Source organism: Giraffa tippelskirchi, chromosome 1, assembly GCF_054371585.1.
Source record: "Giraffa tippelskirchi isolate mGirTip1 chromosome 1, T2T-mGirTip1v1.2.pri, whole genome shotgun sequence".
NCBI lineage: Eukaryota > Metazoa > Chordata > Mammalia > Artiodactyla > Giraffidae > Giraffa > Giraffa tippelskirchi.
In genome coordinates, this window is record NC_137275.1 from 222,990,666 (window position 1) to 223,009,296 (window position 18,631).

The window sequence follows — 18,631 nt, forward strand, 5'->3', positions numbered from 1 at the left end:
GAAGTTCAGTAAGTTTTTTTTTTTCTTTCTGGTTTTCATTCCCAGCCCCCCATGAGACATCTCAGAATCAGTAATACATTAACTTGCATTATGAGTATTGATCAAACAGGCATTTAAAAAAAACGGAGGATTTTGTTGATCAAATCTTCTGCAACTGCTAAGCCAGATGATGGTGGAGATTCTTCCAAATCCTTACCTGCCTGTAACTATAAAGAATCAGTGGGAATTAGAGAAAGAAAGCTGCAAAAGGTTGAAAAGGGTCATATTAATTGATTTCAAGGACACTTATTGGGAACCTTATGCCAGGCATTATTCTTTTCTATTAATAATTTCTCTTTCACATCTGCTGGACTCAAAGAAGGTAAAATTGGAAGAGAAAGGAGAGTCAAGCTACCTAATTGATTTTATTATATTAGATTTTATTACATATTGTATTTATTGTATTAAATTGTATTTGTTCTCAGTATTCTCGGCAGAGCTTATTGAAACTCACGTGATCCCTGAGCCCATTACCCACATCCCTGTTATCTAGTATCCAGGCTCTGCTGGAATATTTCCAGGAGTGTGAACTCTTTATCTTCCAAAACAACCCACTCCTACTTTGGGTAACAGTTTTTTAGAAAAGTACAAGTTCCTCCCCATCTTTCTAAAGGGACCAAGTGTGATCAGCGAAGTTCCTTCACCTTGTCAGGCCTCCATGTCGTCATACGGAAACCTAGGGAGCTCTAGAACTCACCTCTAAGTCACTTTATGGCCTCAGCACTCCTGGGTTCCAAATGTGGACAGGTGGTAAGGTGTAAAATTGGGGACACTGTTGCACACTAACTATGAAGTCCCAGTGTAGGAAATATTAAGAAATATACCACATGTATCCATTAAGGTTGATCCAAGAATATCTTACCCAAGAGGAACTGGAATTTCTTATGATAATAAGTACATGACAAGGACAAGAGTCCTGAGTTCTAGGCCCTCCTCTCACCAATTAGCTGTGTGGTTTGTAGCAGATAGTTATGGACTGGATGTATGTGTCCCCTCAAAATTCGTACGTTGAACTCCTAACCCCTAATGTGATTGTCTTAGGAGGTGGGACCATTGGGAGATAATTACGTCTTGAGGGTGGAACCCTCATCAGTGAGATTAGTGCCCTTAGGAAAGAGACCCCTGAGAGCTCTCTTGCCCTCTTTCCATCATGAGGGATACAAGAAGTCATCATTCTGCCACCAGGGGGTGGGCCCTTGCCAGACAGCAAATCTGCTGGCAACTGTATCTTGTTCATCTCCCACTCTGTAACTACGAGAAACAAATTTCTGTTGTGGACAACCCACCCAATCTGTTAAAACAGCCCAAACTGACAAAGATACAAGTTAACCGCAGCCTGAGCTCGTTCACACCCTTTTAAACAGAGAGTCATGTCATGTGACGGCCAATGTTCCTTCTAGCTATAATATTCTATCTGCCTCTGATGAGTCCAAAATTTGTCTTTGAAGGAATCTGGTGAATATGATGAGTCCAAAATTTGTCTTTGAAGGAATCTGGTGAATAAGGAAGAAAAGAAATGTTCTTCTAACCAGAAGAGACACAAGAATTGTCACATGATCAAATCCTTATAACAGACAGTAGAAAAATCTGTCCTAAGATATAAGAAAGGAATAATAGCTAGTAACATTAATAATTTATTCAGTGGTTACCTAGGTCATTTACACTTTATTATTCAACGTATATGTTTTAAGCACTTACTCCACAGCAGGCTCTGTGCTAAGTTCTGTGGTTAAAGCAATGAATAAGACAGAAACTATTCCTGTTTTTGTAGAACCTACATTTGTGCAGGGTGGGGGGTAGTGAGGGAGAGTGGAGCAGTGGGAATAGATAGTAATCAATTGAATAAATGAGCAAGATGACTTGAAATAGGATAGTGGTAAGCAAATAGATTTGATTGCTATGATAGCAACCCCAAATCACATTAGTTTATACAAGATAAAAAGTTTATCTTTAATCATATAACAGCTCAGACATGAGGAATCCGGGTGTGATGGTTCCACAGTGTCAGGAACACTGGTTTCTTCCTTCCTGTTGCTCTGTCATCTTTGGGGCATTTCACGCGTCTGCTTAGTTAAGGATGGAATAATCACTTCAATATTCCAGCTAGTTTGAAAGAATGGGCATATCTTTCTCCTTAAGAGTAAGGCTCAGAGTGGCAAAAACTGCTTCTGTTCACTTCTCATTGGCCAAATGTTATCACATGGTGATATCACCTGTCAGGATGCTTGGGAAATGTAGGTACAGCCATTCCTTAGTAAAAAACTTAAAGTTCTATTACCACAGAAGAAAGAAACAGTAGACACTGAGGAATAACTAGCAATACTTTTCATAGGTAAAATAAGTAATACAAAGGGTGTATCTGTCAGATTAGGCTAAATTATGCAAGAGTAACAAACAACCCCCAAATCTTAGCAGCTTAAGATTTATTGTTGCTTACATGGTGCAATGGTAAAGAATTCACCTACAAAGGCAGAAGATGCAAGAGACTCGGGTTCAATCACTGGGTCAGGAAGATCCCCTGGAGTAGGAAATGGCAACCCATTCCAGTACTCTTGCCTGGAAAATGTCATGGACAAAGGAGCCTGGTAGGCTATAGTCCATGGGGTCACAAAGAGTCAGACACGACTGAGCGCACATATACACATGCTGCATTGCAGATTCAGAGGACAAGTGGGTCTCTTCTCATCACCATCATGAAGAAACTCATCTTGCGTATGCCAGTTACCAGGCCAGAGAGAAACAGATCTCTGGAAGGTCTTTCATTGGCAATTAACTGCTCAGAGTAACTAAGACCATTTTTTGCCCACACTTCCTTGGCCAGAACTAGGGGCCAAGAGTAACAATAACAAACCAAGAGTATCATCCTATCCAGTCCACAGAAGGAGAAAGAACTAAAATATGTGGTAAATAGCTCTGCTCACTACCTGGAAGGGTAATGGGACACAGTGACTTGAATAGGGGGTTTACCGTAAATGGCCCCGAAACCCTTTCTGAGCAGTTACTGGAGCAGAGGCTTGAATGTTAACAGGTCATAAACATTTGAAAAGTCTGTAAAAAGAGTATATATATTTTTTAAACTCACCATGGTTGCTACGTAGAGGGGGGAAAAAGAAGTAAGATCAGTTGACAGTGTTTATTACCTTAAATGGGCCTCCCAAGCAGCACTAGTGGTGAAGAATTCACCTGCCGATGCAGGAGACGTAAGAGACTCAGTTTTGATCCCTGAGCTAGGAAGATCCCCTGAAGAAGGGAACGGCCACCAGATCAGAATTCTTGCCTGGAGAATCCTATGGACAAAGGAGCCTGGTGGGTTACAGTCCATAGTGTCAAGAGTCGGACACGACTGAAGCGACTTAGCACGCAGTCCTGCACCACCTCAAAGCAAACTTAATAGGTAAAAATTATTACCTTCCCAGTTTAAGAGATGAATAGGGGCATAGAGGATTTAAATAATTTACCCCAAAGCACACAGCTAGTAAGCACCAGAACTTAACCTCACACAGTGTGACTCAGAAGTGAAGCTTGTAACTGATAAGTTATACTGACTGTCCCAGTCCTTGAGGTTGACCTCCTCTATTGGAGGACAGTAGGTTTGGGATTAGCTAACTAGAGTATGACCTAAACTGGGGACGTGGGTACATGGGCAGGTGACAAAGGAACCCATGAGGACTGCATAGCAACGTGGGGTTGTCAAGAGATGTCTCAAAAAAGTAGGTTGACTGTGAGCGCATGTCTGTCAAGTGGAGGGGGAGTAGGGGATACACTTTCTTAGTGCAGCGAACAGCATGCGCAAATGATCACAGCCTTGAAACGCAGCTGGAGAGAAAGGGATATAGACAGGGTTTGGCAAGGATTGGATCTGGGATCCGTTTTATTCACCAACAATAATGAAGAATCTCATCAGTTATTCAAACTTCTTTCTGATTACAATCTCTATTACAAAGTGCTCCTTTTACTATAGCAAAAATTTTTACTGCAGCAAAGCCAGCTTCCAGAGTATTTCTGGAGACTTGCGGTGTAAACAGTAACCCAGAGCCACTGGGGCAGCGAGAAGGAAGCAGGGCTGGAAGAGAACTCAACTCCGTCTCGAGTGGAAAGAAAACAACCCAGAAGCGACATACAGGAGCCCAGGAGCCCACTATGTGTCCTTCAGCCTATTACCTAGCTTCTGGCTCGCACAGGGAGACTGCGAAAGGAATGCATAGTTGTAGTCACCCGGCCTGGGGAATCCCTGGACAAGAGCAAAGGGGGAGCCATCTTGGACCATAAGCAGATGCCACCAGCATCAGAGCAATCTGGCAGAATACAGGGGCCCTAACAAGCTTACCCCGGCCTCCAAGACCCTGTAGGAAATTGCATCCAGCTCATTATCTGACACTATGTCCCACCACACTCCCCAACCTTTACTGCACTGCACCCTTGCTGGCCTTCTTATGACACCTCAACATTTCCCACGCATCCCCTTCTCAGTGCCTTTTTCCTTGACTTCCTCTTCCACCTAAATTAGCACCTCTGATGTTGTTCCTTAGTTTACTATCTTCATATTACTTACCACCGCTTGATATTACCGTGTATATTTATTTTCCTGTTTGCCTCCCAATGGAATATAATCCTGATGAAGACACGTGCTGTGCTTGGTTGCTCAGCTGTGTCTGACTCTTTGCGACCCATGGACTGTAGCCCACCAGGCTCCTTTGTCCATGGGGATTCTCCAGGCAAGAATACTGAATTGGTTTGCCATGCCCTCCTCTAGGGGATCTTCCCAACCCAGGAATTGAATCCAGGTCTCCCACACTGCAGGCAAATTTGTTACCCACTGAGCCACCAGGGAAGCCCAAGAATACTGGAGTGGGTAGCCTATCCCTTCCCCAGAGGAACTTTCTGACCCAGGAATTGAACCAGGGTCTCCTGCGTTGCAGGCAGATTCTTTACCAGCTGAGGTACCAGGGAAGCCACTGCCTAGCTTTTTAACTATTATATCACAAAGATTTAGAACAGGATCTATCACATAAACAGTGTTCATTACATATTTGCAGAATGAATGATGGTTAGAATCAAGTGGCAGAAACAGATAAGTGCAGGGGCTTGATCATAAGGGAACATAAAACAACCCAGGTACTGACATGGGGGTAAAAATAGAGACTGAGATAAAGTCAAAGTAGTGGAATGTCACTTAGTGTCTGGCTGAGGTGCCTTCTGTGGATTTTACATGGAGCTCAGGGTCGGGCCAAGCCCTGAGAGGGGCCCGAGAGTCCCCTGGATTGGAGACGTGTGGGTCTAAGGTAGACGACTGTGATTTTCCCTTTGTAGATCTTCCTGAACTCAATTCACTTTCATCTGAAACCATTAGGGGCTGGTGCCAAAATCTACCTCCAATGGGTAAAAATAGAGACTGAGATAAAGTCAAAGTAGTGGAATGTCACTTAGTGTCTGGCTGAGGTGCCTTCTGTGGATTTTACATGGAGCTCAGGGTCGGGCCAAGCCCTGAGAGGGGCCCGAGAGTCCCCTGGATTGGAGACGTGTGGGTCTAAGGTAGACGACTGTGATTTTCCCTTTGTAGATCTTCCTGAACTCAATTCACTTTCATCTGAAACCATTAGGGGCTGGTGCCAAAATCTACCTCCAATGTCCAAATCATCTCCTATAGAGCTCTTCCTTCTAGTTTTAGAGCTTGGTGATGTGAGATGATTGCGATCGTAAACGTTAGAGAAACAGAAGCCAGGGTAGCTGGCAGCATCCCTCAGAGGGTCATTCTGCCCACAGCCTGCGGTCTGCTAAGAGCCTGTCGGCCAGTTGGCTGTTCCCGTGGCAGGCCCAATTATCTCCATATCACAGCAACAAGCGTCCGGACCACATACCTTGACAAGCGCCACGGCTCATTAGGATGGTTCCACACTCCAGAGGTTGCCCTGTGCCGGCTCAAGTCTGTGAAATAGAGTAGATCCACCCTTGGCTTTCTGAGGTCTCCACTCCAGGACTTCCACCACCCTGACCCCACACAGCAGAGGGACAACTATAGGAAAATGGATTTTGGTTGTAAAATCACCAACAAGCACTGTGTCTGAAAGAGCTCTGGATTTGGGGGGCTAAGATTTGAGATCTGGCCCTTCCTCTGCCTGTGATGGACTGTGCGACCTAAGGTGAGTTATTGAAGATCTCTGGGCTTGCTTTCTGCTCCAGTAAGTAAGGCCAAGGGTGCCTGCCTTACCCCCCAAGTTGTTATGAAGACTATTCGTGAAACTTTGTTTATTCTGTTGATTATCATTTGCGGTTATTTGCAGGAGGATAGGGGCAAGAGAGGTCAATGGGCTGCTATTTGCCTTTCCTAAGGAATTCAAACTTATTACATAACACTTTCCTCTTAAGAATAATGCCTCCTCATTACAGAGTCTTTCAGATTTAAATTCAAAGCAATTTATACCAGTTGTTAATAAAAGCATTGACCACTGATCCAGCTTCCTTCTTTCAAACTGAATTTCTTTCTATCCTTTATACAAGTCTTCGTTCTTGTGTTAGATAGCTGATAGGATAAGGTTATTACACTAATACATGGATATTAAATATGCTGTCTTCACTTAGCACATGTGTATTTTCATAGAATTTTTTAACATTACCCAAGGAATGGTATTAAACTTACACTTTCAAGCACAATGGTCTATGATTGGGAATCTGCAAGTATAATATCTTTATTTCTCAAAGTAAACACAATTTCATTGACAACAACCCTCCAAAAATCTTTCCTGCCATACTTTCTGCCACTAGGCTCAGCGTCTCAGGTTTCTCTTTCTTTATTACCCACCATAGTTCAGATAGGAAGATCTGAAAAGTCAACCTCACAGGGGAGCGGACAAGCTTGGTTATTCACCAGGTCAAGAAGGCTATTAAAATTAGGATGCCTAATTATTCCCCAAAGACATCTTCACTTCCTGACTGCAAATTATTCCTTGTCTGCTTTCCAGAAACCTAGTCTTGGACCTTACCAATCCTGGAAACATGTCCTAGTGGGGTAGATGCTGGTCTGGGGGTCACATAACCTAGTTTTGAAGCCTGGTTCTGCCACTTTCTTGACCTTGTCAAAGTCATTGACCCACCATCACACTCTGCTTCCCCTTTCCTGAGCTTCAATTCCCTCACTACACAATGAGCAGGGTCAAGGAGGTGATGTCCAGACCTCCTCCAGTACCGTGATTCAATACATTTTCCATTGATTTCATTTCAATTAATCTCAATTCAATCCAATTTGTTATATTTCAATTCAATTATTTCCATTTAGTTTAGTAATTCTATTTCATTCAGTTACAGTCAATTCAAATAAACTAAATTCCACTGACTCCACCTGGATCCACGATTTCCTGGTGTCCTTAGCAATTTCTAAGGCTGGAAACCTAGGACTGCGATGAGGGGTGTGGAAGGGTAGGCAGAAATTTGTCCATGGCCCCCATCCAAGTCTGAGTCAAGTTGCCACTGAAATGAATGCCTTTGGCCCTTAGAGAAGAAAGCATGAAGCACCGGAAAGAATGTACCATTAGGAATGCAATGTGGCCTTGTGTGGCCTCTGAGGTCCAGAACCCATAACGAGAAATGGATGAGTGAATGAGTGTCCGTGGAACGGACGTACAAGCCCTTCTTTTCTCCAGATCTGGCTTTCTGCGTGACCCTGGCCAAGTCGCATCACCTCCTAACCTCATGAGAGAGTTGAAGGTGCCACACGAGGCAGCCCAGATCTGAAGCCCAGGTCTGGAACGCTGAGTCCTCCCACTCTCTCCTGGCTACGCTCAGAGTGCTCCTTCAAGGAGCAGGGCTGGGAGAACAATGCGGTGTAATTGGCTCTGGCTGCTTCCCCAAGGGCAGAGCAGCAGGTGAGCAGGTGGGGCCCTGATTGCAAGGCCTGCGATGAGCTGAGAAGGGCTGATTACCTCCAGCTTCTTAAATCAAGTGGCTCCAAAATTCCCCGGGTGTGCACCTCCCTCCCCTCAGCTCCTGTCCCCAGAACTGCAGGTTCTGCTTCATGTAGCAGCCACCTTCCTTAATCTGAGGTTCTCCTTTGTTTTCCCTTAAATGTCTTGGAATTTTAGAAGTTAGAAAAGAAAGAAGACAAATATCTTGGGCCTGCTCCTGATGGAGTCCTCTGATCTTCATTACGTCTTCATGACTGCCCCCAAGAGATGGTGTTATTACCACTCCCAGTTTATGGATGACACAATCAAGGCTAAGAGCGGGAAGCCACTAACCCAGTATCACATAGCGAGTAACTGCCAAACCTGAAAGTCAGAGGAGATGTAATTATGAACAACTGGGCAGCAGGTATGCCATGGATGCCAGATCTCTTCCCCACCATCCTCAGTCCCTTGTGTGCCCTGAGAGACCTCAAACTTCCATCTACTCCCAGGGCCTTTGGATTCCGGTCAGCCTGCCATCTGGGTTCTCTCCCAGGACTGGAAGCTGATCTGTCATTCTGAGCTAGAGCCAGCTCATCCCAGGAAGCAGGGTCCAGTTTTGAGCCCTGGTCCATCTTGCTGGGGTTGAGGCCATGCACCATTTGGTCAGCAGTTAGGCTAACTCCCAAGTCTACTGTGGTGAGAGTCGAACGAGCAAGGCCCTGAGTCAAATTGAACAGAAGGTGGGGTCAGTAGGCAGACTGTTTTCTCCAGAACTCACAGAATCTCTACATCCCAGGCACCCATTTGCAAGGGGCAGTGCCTAAGGGATTCCTACCTTTCTCCCACCACAATACACCAAGTCAGAGCCTCTCTCCTTAAAGGTTTTGTATCTTTGCAACAGAGGATGAGGGGCCTCCTGGGTTAATCAGATAACCCCATCCATCCCAGAGCTACTCCCTTTGTTATCTCTTCTTGGTAATTTGATTCTTTAAGCAAGTTAAACAAATTTAAGTCACTTAGAGAGGAAAGAAGGGGAAAAACAACCCATGTTGATTACACTGGTACACAGAACAACCTTCTGTGGTGGTTCTTAAACCTCAGTGTGTATAAGAAGCCCTTGGGGTGACTTCGGAAAAGGCTAACCTGAAGACTCTTCCAGAGATTCCCATTTATTCCTGTGTTCTTTCATTCCCACTCATCGAGCACTGTTCTAGCAGCTGGAGGTATAACAGCAAAAAGCCCCTACCCTTATGGAGTTTAGCAGAAAGGAAATGGAGAAAACAGACAATAAGAAAATTTGTAAGTATACTATACATCAGGTGGTAAAAGTTTTAGGGAAATATGGAGCAAAACAAGAGGTAAAGAGACCCTAATAGGAGGAGATCTAGGGTCTGTACTTTTAAACAGGTACTTCGGGGAGTTCTAATCTGGGAATCTAGTGGACACTGAAAAACATAGGCTTACTCTATGCCAAAATATTTAGAAGGGGATTTCATTTAATACTCACACCAATTAAGATGGTTATTGTTATTATTGTCCACACTTAATAGATGGGAAGACTGAGGTTCAAAGAAAAGAGAAATTTGCTGACGTCATCACCGCTGATAAGAAGTAGAGCCTGACTTCAGAGCCAGCTCTGTTCCAACATAGCACATTAAAAAATAGTGAAAACTGCAAACAGATGCCTGCTACAGAAGGGCATCATCTTTATCATTCCCAGTGTTGTCAAACCTTCCATGCTGGCAAAGCACAGTCTCATCCTCTGTATCTTCTGAGGGTCACAACTCCGAGAAGGACAGTGTGGCACCTCCTTCTTCCTCCGTACCCCAGCCATGCAGACGTACAGTCTCAGGGACTTCCAACTCCTTACCCAAGTCCCTCAGATGTACATCTGCCCTAGCATTGGGAAACAGTCTCACTGACAAACTCGGGCAGACCCTTGAGTACCCAAATGGACCTTTGGGCTTTCTTTACTCCCCTGGGTTACCCAACCTGTACACCTGGCTGTTAGTATTGGTTCCCTGAAGCCCACACTGCTTCATCTACCTCCCTATTGGCTCAACCCTTCCCCTGAACAAACAGCAGACAGACGATGTCTGCTAACAGCAACAATAAAAATAAAAATAATAAACAGGACAGCGGGTGCTACACAGTAAGCACTCAGAAAGGGCTTCCCAGGTGGTGCTAGTGGTAAAGAACCTGCCTGCGAATGCAGGAGACACAAGGATTCAACTCCTGGGTTGGTAAGATCCCCTGGAGGAGAGCATGGCAGCCCATTCCAGTATTCTTGCCTGGAGAATCCCATGGACAGAGGGGCCTGGCAGGCTACATAGGGTCACACCAGATGAACATGACTAAAGCAACTTAGTACGCATGCATGTACAAGACTCAATAAACATTTGTTTCATCAGGGGTTGAATGAATGAATAATTATAACTAATGTTTGATAAGTGCTTACTATGTTCCTGGTGTTATGTTAGGCACTTTTTAAATTTAATTCTCACAACAGTCCTATGAGAGAGGTACTATTTTTTATTATGCTATTTCACATAAGAGTGAACTGAAACTTGGAAAGGTAAAGTTATTCGCTCAGGTTCACAAAGCTAGGAAATAGTCAAGTTTGCATTTGAACTCATGTCTGTCTCATTCCAAAACTCATGTTCTTGACCATGAACTATTATCAGGAAACAAGATTATATGATCATAATCTGCTCCCTGATCAGTTTCGCCCATCACCACTGCCTGGAAAACTCTGCAGCACTACAGGATACACTAGATTAGTTGCCTTGAATAACAGAGCTGACTCAGAGCAAGACTGGGCTTTCTCTACCACATTGGCCTTTCTTTACACTTCAGACTCTCAGAAAGTTCACTTTTAGGCCAACCATATAACTAATAAGTGCCCCTTGGCCCTCATCCCATCAGCTTCTTCAGTCTCCTCACCAACCTAGTCTGATGCCCCAGCACAGCTCACAGCTGACCTGATTGATGGTGGTTTTGTAACAAAAATCTTTAAAACTCCAACCCCTGAGAGGCAGATCTATGTTCTGACCCTGTGAATCTGAGGAGGCTTATGACTCCTTAGACAAAGACAGTAGGAAGTAGTGCTGCCATGTGATTTCTGAGGTCAGGTCATAAAAAGGCACACAGCTTCATTCATTCTTGGAGCCCCGAGCCAACACATAAGGAGTTCAAATACCTAGAGGCCGTCATGCTGTGCCCAAGCTACACAGAGAGTTCGATGTAGGCGCTCAGGCCAACAGCTTCAGAAGGAGCCCAGCCTTCAAGTCATCCCAGCCCAGGTGCTAAACAAAGATCCTCAGGCTTTCTGAATCTTCTCAGATGAGATACTGGACACTGTGAAGCAAAGAAAAGGCATCTTCACTGTGCCCTGCCAACTTCCTTATCCAAAGAATCCACAAACATAATACGATGGCTGTTGTTTTATGTTACTGAGTTTTGGGGTGGCATGTCACACAGCAGTGGATAACTGGAACACTATCTCAGGGTCAAGCCCAGGAGGGTAGCAGAATAGTTAAGTGTACTGGCTCTGAAACCACATAGAACCGGGTGTGAATTCTAGGTTATGCCGTTTTCTAGACTAGGTAAGTTATTGCACTCCCTTGAGCTTTCCTTCTCTTACCTGAAAAATAGTAATAATGATAATGTTTCAATCCAATGACTATTCTGAGGGTTAAATGAGATGGTGTATGAAATATCTCACTGCCCAGTAGGTAGCAAGAACTCTGTGAATATTGGCTCTGATTGTTTTTACTGTGTGTCTTATTAACTGCAGTTAATGATGTTAATACTTTATCACTGAAACTGAGGAAATCAAAACTGAGAAGTGAAACGACTTCCCAAAGGTCACAAAACTGATCCGACTTTCTAATTCCATGTCCAGAGCTTTAAAGCCTTGCCACCACAGACACAGCCAGCTTCAGGTGGAGCCAAATGATTTCTGAGGGGCTTGGGAGGTGAGGAAAACACCACTGATCTTTGCACCATCAGGAGGCACCAGAAGAGACACGGAAGAACTTTCTCTCTGGGTCCCCAACTTCACGAAGCCCCAAGCATGAAATTAGAGGGACGTCTTCCAAACATATTCTCAAATCAGCTTCCCGCTAAAGCAAAGCTAAAAAAAGATGTGGCACTCTAACGCCATCCCTTCACATGCTGGTAAGAAGCTTATTTAGCCCAGTGTGTGGTCACCTTCAGAGCTGACTGGAGAGGGCCTGCCGCTGGGAGTTATCTCTGGGAGCTCTGGGGGTGACTGAGTCACTGGGATGATGGGGAGAGGAGGCAGGGGAGGGGCAGGGAACCAGCTCAGGTGGCTGTGCATGAACAGGAACCCCTGACCCCTGCAGGGGGGAGGTGTGGGGTGAGGCGGGGAGATGCAAGGGCTGGGTGTGCATTTCAGAAACTAGAGGTTTTGAATTTGAGAGTTGGAAGAAGGCAAAGCATTTTGTCCAACTTCCAACAGTTTACAGATGAGAAAACTTGTAGAAACAGGGACAGGGGAAGTTTATAGCACTGAAAGTCCACCTACATGAACTGGTTTTAAAAAAGATTTCTTAGTAGCCCAACCACATATTCCCTGGGGGCTTCCCAGGGGCGCTGGTGGTAAAGAACCTGCCTGCCAATACAGGAGACATAAGTGACCTGCGTTCCATCCCACGTCAGGAAGATCCCCCGGAGGAGGGCACGGCACCCCACTCCAGTACTCTTGCCTGGAAAATCCCATGGACGGAGGAGACTGGTAGGCTTCAGTCCATGGGGTCGCTAAGAGTCAGACACGACTGAGCAACTTCCCTTTCACTTTTCCCTTTCATGCATTGGAGAAGGTAATGGCAACCCACTCCAGAATTCTTGACTGGAGAATCCCAGGGATGGTGGAGCCTGGTAGGCTGCCGTCTATGGGGTCGCACAGAGTCGGACACGACTGACATGACTTGGCAGCAGCAGCAGAGCGACTTTAGCATGCACGCACACATATACTCCCTGGGTCTAGGGGATACAGGTGGAATCTCTTTTTTACAGATGAGAAAACAAGTTCTGGAGAAAAAGAGTCACACTGACGTTCACACAAGTTAGCTTGGAAGCTAAACTTAGAGCCTAGTCTTTCGATCATGGATTTCATCTACTTTAACCCCATACGCCTTCCCTCCCCCATAAAACTGGAGTGAGATATTAATGAGCCCACTACTTTACTGCCCAGAAATTCACAGGGCGAGAGTGTCTTTCTTCTGTAATTACAGGGGATGTGTCAGTTATCAGAGAATTAGAGACACAGATGTCTGTTGAGAATGGGGGGAAACACACACACACACAAAAGGTGTGAAACTAAGTAGAAAAGATGAAGTTGTAAATTGGAAAGGATCGCCTTTTGTAGAAGAAGAAACCCCAGCACAGAGGAGTAAAGCGGCGCCCAGCTGGTGGGAGGCATAAAGCTGTGCAAAGGAAAGGGCAAGGCCTGAGGGTGCCCCAAGGTCCAGATTCCCCTCCCGGGCTGGACCTGTGCCAGCCGAGCATCCTCAGGTAGAGACGGAAGCTGCAGCATCTCTATTTCCTCATGTGTATGATGGCAGTAAAAATAACCTCTTCATATGGCTGCTCTGAGGACTGAACATAAAACAGCCTAACAAGCAGGAGGTCTTGCACAACTTTTCTTCCTGAAGGAAGGACTCAAGGCTCCAAACAGTATTCCTTAGTCCCAGGTTTTGTTAAAAAAAAAAGAGAGAGAGAGAGAGATTTCTGGGTGGAGAGTATGTGATAGTCTTGCTAGACCTCTATTCTCATCTTCAGTAGTGGCGACCCACTGAAGTAGCGCCTGAGCTCACAATCTGCTCCTCCCCAACTCTGGGAATGTCCTTAACACACAGACGGGCCCCCGGCGACCATTCCTTGTTGTTTGGTCCTGGCCCCACGTCAGAGCCAACTGGCCCAGAGGTAAGCCCTGCAGATGAGTCAGGTCAGTCAGGGGTCTCTCCGGGACTGCCACACCCGTCTCTCATCTCTAGTGGGGGTCTTGGAACACGAGTGATGAGAACCACAGGAAGCCGCCGTGTTCCAAGCCTCAGAGGGGCAGCCACAGGGGACGGAAGTGACCGACAGAAGGAGAGGCATGTGGAGAGAGGCCACGTGGCTGTGTGCAGCCACCCTCCAGGTGCGCTTGTGACCCAAATACACTCCTCAGCCGAGGCTTCAAGATGCCCCGTGTCCTTCCAGGTGAATCAGCCTCTCGCCCAAGCACCTCTGCCCCCTGGATTGAACTGGGTGATGACTAAGGCTTCCTCAATCCTGAGCCAGTTGTGATTCTTGAATACGGACTGAATACCTACAACTCCAAGAATTAAGGACAAAGGAGCCTTTCAAGATCCCCAGATATTCAACTATGCCTGTGCGTGCATGCCCCGTCACTCAGTCGGGTCCAATTCTTTGTGACCCTGTGAACTGTAGCTCACTAGGCTCATCTGTCCATGGGATTCTCCAGCAAAAATACTGGAGGGGGTTGCCATTTCCTCTTCCAGGGGGTCTTCCTGACCCAGGGATCAAACCAGCATCTCCTACGTCTCTCACATTGGGAGGCAGATTTTTTACCAATGAGCCACCTGGGAAACTACTCCAATAAAAAATAATAATAATAATAATAAAAACAGAGATAATAACCCTGAGATGAGGAATTTCTAATTGAACTTTCATAGCCACCTCCCTTTGATTGAGCTTCCAGTCTTAAATTTAAGAGCATAAATAATACACCTCTTTACCATAGAGGAGACTTATCAGACCCCTACTTGGAGGCATTATGCTTTCTGCCATTTTTATAGACATTTTAAGATGTGCTGGTCCTTCCTGGCTTAAACCTCCATCTTCTTCAGGGAGACTAACCCTGGAAGAATCTGTCCTATCCCCACCCCTAGGTCAATCTCAAGCCTTCAAGTAAGAGTTTCAAGGTCTGAGGTGCTGACGCATCCCTTGACTCTTAGGTCAACAAGCCCTCTTCCTGAAGCAGGAGGTCAGTTGGACCCACACTGTCAATGCACTCCTAAGACAGCCCACTGGGCTTGCCTGTAGGAAATCCTGCCATCTGATTCACTTGAACAGTGTTTTCAGCACCAGTGGTGAGTCAGTCTGGAGACATCATGGGGGATGAGATCAGAAATGTAAAATACATGAGCCATGGCACCTAGCCTTCCCCACATGGGCAAAAGGAAGCCTCAGAAACAAGCAGTGGCAACCTTCCAGGGAATATACTATAATCTAGGTAGGCACAAAGTTATCTGAGGAAAGGGAACAACAAATTGCCTCCAGGAGTTCTGAGAGGGCTTGCTTCCCAGAGGACTCGGGAGCTGAGTCTTCAATCAGCTTGACCCCTTCACAGGTCTGGAACCCGGGCAAGTGACCTCTGGCATGTCAGTTTCCTCTTCTGTAAAATGGGACAATAATATCTCCCCCACAGGTTTGTTGTGTGGCTTAAGTGAATTAACCCATGTAAAGTGCTTGTAGTGGTTCTTGACACAAAGTAGCCAAGCCCATTAGCTGTTACCAGCAGCATGAACATTGAAGGGTTAATGTGACTGTGTAGGAGAGACAAGCAGGGGAGGATGTTGCCGACAGAGGGGAGGACACATGTTATGCTTGGAGTCTGGCAAGTTATCCCTGGTGGCTGCAAAGTCAGTGTGTGGAGCTATCAGGAGCTGACCTAACTTTTCAATGAGGGGTCAGATGCTAAGTATTTCAAGCTTTGTAGCACAAGAAACAGTGTCCTCAACTCTTCAAGCAACTTCACAAGGAAAAAGGCTAACAGTGCCACTTTTTACTTCTGAAAAGGTAAAAGCCATTCTTTGTTCATGTAGACACAGGCTGCGGGCTGCATTTGGCCTACAGGCCGTGGTTTGCCAACCTCTGCTCCAGGAGAAGGCCAGAGACCAGGCTTGCAAGGCTCTCATGGGCCTGGCTAAGGAGCCTGGGTTTCTCCAGGCAGGGGGGAGAGGCAAAGGGTTTAAACAAGGGACTTCGAGATCAGATTTGCATGTGGCAACGCAGTGAGGAGAATGGATTAGAGCCAAGAAGGAAGTTTAAGTTGACAGTCCAATTATAAAATTACTGTGATTGCAATGGAAGTGGTATTTATGCAAGGGCCGTGGTGATAAAGATGCTGAGATATTTAGAGGCAACATGAACATAACTGGTTGTCTAGTTTCAGGTGTAAGAGGAAAAGAGAGGCAGAACACTCAGTGTATCTGTACATCCAATGAGAGATCAACCTCTACTTAGAGAGAAAGCGAGTACCCCATCCCCAGAAGCTTCAAACAGGGAGAGATTCCTGCCTGACAGCTGTTCTGTAAACAGCAATGGATGGAGACAGCAACAGATAAAGTCCCTCCTCGCCCTGATAGTCCATGACTCTATGCTTCTGAGAGCGTCTTTATCAATCTAACAGGAGAGAACGATTTGTTTAGTCAATGAAGGATATAGACAAACTTCACTCTTCAATATAAATCACCTTAATTTTGCAGAAAGCTGCCTATTTTCTATAGCGCTCACATCCATTATCTCTCTGAGGGGCCTGGGAAAGGACTATGAAAACTGAAAAATGCTAGACAAACATGAGATTGTATTATTATCATTATTATTTTACAAACACACTTCAACTGAATAAAAGAATTCTCTACTTTATTTCAGATTTAGTGCAGTTACTCTGCCTTTGGTCCAGTGAGTTATTCATTTCTACACCCGTCTCATCTCTCGGACAACACTTGGGACATAGTAATAATAAAAAAATGTTTGTCAAATCTTAACAATGTGTCAAGAGCCAATTCGAAAAGCATTCGATCGGCACAGCCTTCTCCTATCACTGCAGAGAAGACAAAACAGTCCCACTGCTAGCTGCAATTGCAACAGCAGTATCATTAATAATAATACTCACCATTTATCAGTATTGCCTGTGGTAGACACTGGTCAGGACTTTGCAGACATTCTCAATTAAGGCTCTCAAGAACATAATGATAAATCCTATGGTGGTGCCCACTTTACAGATGAGACGAGAAAATCAAGGCTCAGAAAAAGGCAGCTTCTTGTGCGAATTCATCAAGGTTAGAACTGTGCTTTCAAAAACAGGCTGATTTTAATGACCAAGCCTTCCTCATGGACACGGAAACATTTTGTACATATTTATTTTAGGAGGGAGAGATTTGGGCTGCTCTGTGTGCCAAGACTGGTCATAAGGTTTTTTGTTGTAACTGCCTCTCCATCTCTGGGTCTCTCTGGGGAACACACCTCTTGGCTGCAGGCTCTCAGGCGGAAACCGCAGCGTCTGGTTCCCTGGGTCCAGCCGCCAATGCGGCTGCCGGCCAGCAGAGGGCAGCTGCGGGAAGCCACCCAAGGACAGCCTCCGCCCGCATTAGAGCTAATTAAGCCGCGAGAGGCATGAGGCAAGTGCATTTCTGCCTGATGAAAGCAAACAGATCTACTCCTGGGCTGAGCAGAGCAGGGATATCAGCGGGGAAGGATGTTTATCGGCTTCCAATAAGCCGGCTAGATGGTGCCATGGTGGCTGCCTGCAACGGAACACTGGCTCTTGGGAACCAGACTTGGGGGCTTCCCTCAAGCCCCTCCTCTCTCGGACAGGACAGAAGAATCTGGCCCAAGGCTAGAGATGTTGTGAAGCCAACTGGGTGGCTGGAGCCAAAGAAGCAGCCAGTTTGCGGCAGAAAAGCCAACCCAGACGTGCCAAGAGATACACAGGGATGCATCAAGAAGTGCGTGTTTACAAAACAGGGTGAAACACACATTTAGGGAGACCAACAGTTGTTCCCGACTTTAAGATATAAAACTGGAACAATTCAGGTAAGTGATGTTATTTGTGCACTGAATATACATACAAGGTGTGTACACTCAAAATGTGTATGCATAAGGCACACACACACGCCGAGTAAATAAAAATGCGTATCCACTAACGCAGATATAGAGTGAGGCAGGCGGCTGCACTGGTTTGAAGTCAGATGGCCTGAATTCCAGCACCAGCCCTACCACCAATCCGCGCAACCGTGAGCGAGGGTTAAACCATTCTGAACCCTGTTGCCTCCTTTGTGAAACGGACCCTAGCCGGGTTATGAAAACCAAACAGTTTGGAAGCTCACTCAGAAGTTGGGGGACTAGATCAAGTTCCCCAAGGAAGACAGGGACTGCCCCCCATGTCTTTTACCAAGTCTCCAACCTTAAAGGATGCAAACGAGGTGACCTAGTCCACATCCCTGTCCCCAGACCAACACCCCAGGGAAGTTCTCATCTATCTAGAAGTGTGGGAAACTTTCAAGTCAACTGTCTATGATTTTCTCCCTATGAGTACAATCATGCTACATAAGTAATTCCTTGTTCCGGCCTCCTTTGCCACTTAACTTTAGCACAGAGAATAAGCATCTTATAAACATCTCTTTAAAGGGCCACAGAATGTTTCCTTATATGGTTATCTGTCCCCTTCTAGTTGCTATTTGGTCCTCCCCCCGCCCCCTGCCCCTCCTTTGGCTACTATAAATAATGCTCGGGGGGGGGTGGGGGGAATCTTTGTGCATAGAACTTTTCTCTATTTTGGGGATCTTCCTTTAGAAAAAAAATGCCAAAATTAAATTACTAAAATTAAATCATATTTTGAGACTCATCATGTACGTTGCCAAACTGTTTTCCAAAATGGTTGCCCTAGTTTACACAGC

General features: G+C 45.6%; 1 protein-coding gene across 5 annotated transcripts in view; it reads right to left on the reverse strand.

Moving 5' to 3' along the window:
• The window catches only part of BRINP1 (BMP/retinoic acid inducible neural specific 1), a 526,454-nt gene that overhangs the window by 355,511 nt on the left and 152,312 nt on the right, over positions 1–18,631 (reverse strand). Inside the window, exon 2 of one of the 5 annotated variants that reach the window (XM_081576117.1) lies at positions 5,898–5,964. The exons of 3 other annotated variants lie outside the window; for them this stretch is intronic. The gene's annotated coding sequence lies outside the window, so the exon portion shown is untranslated. Of the gene's footprint in view, positions 1–5,897; positions 5,965–16,848; positions 17,023–18,631 lie in introns of those variants that run through there. One more of the 5 variants, XM_081576132.1, reaches the window with a different exon arrangement.